General features: G+C 32.9%; 1 long non-coding RNA gene across 1 annotated transcript; it reads right to left on the reverse strand.

Annotated features, from left to right (window-relative positions):
• Positions 1–835: 835 nt before the first annotated feature.
• LOC112518887 lies at positions 836–1,368 on the reverse strand. Its single transcript, XR_003069874.1, has 2 exons — positions 1,189–1,368; positions 836–1,076 (listed from the first exon to the last, which is right to left on the reverse strand). It is a non-coding gene; the product is annotated as an uncharacterized LOC112518887 (long non-coding RNA).
• Between the last annotated feature and the right edge of the window lie 35 nt (positions 1,369–1,403).

Here is a 1,403-nt window from a genome sequence, read left to right on the forward strand (position 1 = left end):
TCATCATAATCTTTTCTTACAGAGCTGAGAGTGTTCTCGAGTTTTTCAATTTTATACTCAAATTCCTTCTCGATTCTTTCACATTCTTTTTTATGATCTTTCTTTAAATCTTTGATACATTCCAGATTAGAGTGATTCTCATAGTACTGTTTTATGAATTTATCTTTATAATCCACTATGTTTTTTTCCAGCTCAACAATTTGAGCTCTCATCTCCTTTAGAATATCTGCCATTAAAAAAATTTGACCAGTTATAGAATCTATGCAATGAAATCAGACAAAAAATCATAAACAGTTAAGCTCAAAAACAAAAACATAAAACACAAAAACTGTTGAGAAATAAGAAAATCGACGAAAAACTGTCAAATATCAGTAAAAACAGTCAAAATTGTTGAAAACAATCAAAGACAGTTAAAACTGATGAAAAACAGTTTACGCGATGGAAAATAGTTCAATGATTCTCAAACAGTTTAAWCACACACAAAACAGATAAACGAAATGATCCAAAAATTACAATCTAAACAAAAATTAAAACTCAAAGACAAAACACAACAAAATACTGATAAAACCAAATTCTCAGCTTCWATCAAATTGCCTGCCCCCGTCAATTCAAATCCAAATCCAAATCAAAGAATCCAATTCCAGTACTCCTCTTCTTACAGCAGTCTCTGCACAAACAAGTAAATCTCTCAAAGGTAAGATAAATCACTCACCAAACTAGTCTAACAATCTCATTAAACAATCTCTAAACTGGACTCTAAACAGTCTCAAATATTGTTCAACAAACAACCTAAATCACTATTCTCAAATGTTGAATCGGACAAATCACAAATAAACCTCAAAAACCAGAATCAATGCTGTCTAAATCACTATTCTCAGCTGTTTCCAGTACCTTACAACAATCAACCAGTATAAAAACAGTAAATCAACAAGACCCTATGATTGAATTACAAAACCAGTACATAAACAGTACAAAAACAAAACAACCAGGTAACTACTGCTCGTTTGATCAATCTTCAACATATGCTAGTGATTTCTGAGCCTTGCCTCCAATTTCTTGTATAAACCTCTCCTTAGCTGATAGGATGAAATTTTGATCAGCTTCTATATGCAGAACAAGAGCTAGCTGCTGCCAAGAGATGTGAACAGATCTTGGGATTGAAGAATCACGAAGTTGTTGCACAAGCACCTGATACTTTCCAGCCACACTGTCAATCACAATTATTCAACCTCACAAGAAYAAGAGAATCATATGAATCACAATTATCTTGTGCCTTGACCAATGAATCAAAACAGCAACARCTTCAAAACTGCACTAGTTCAATAGCTGCAAACAAAAACTTTCAGCTCAACCTTAACAGTTCTGTAAATCACTCACAAAGAGGCTGTAAATTGTTTAAGAAC

The sequence above is a fragment of the Cynara cardunculus genome (assembly GCF_001531365.2).
Source record: "Cynara cardunculus var. scolymus isolate 2C chromosome LG 10, CcrdV1, whole genome shotgun sequence".
Lineage (NCBI taxonomy): Eukaryota > Viridiplantae > Streptophyta > Magnoliopsida > Asterales > Asteraceae > Cynara > Cynara cardunculus.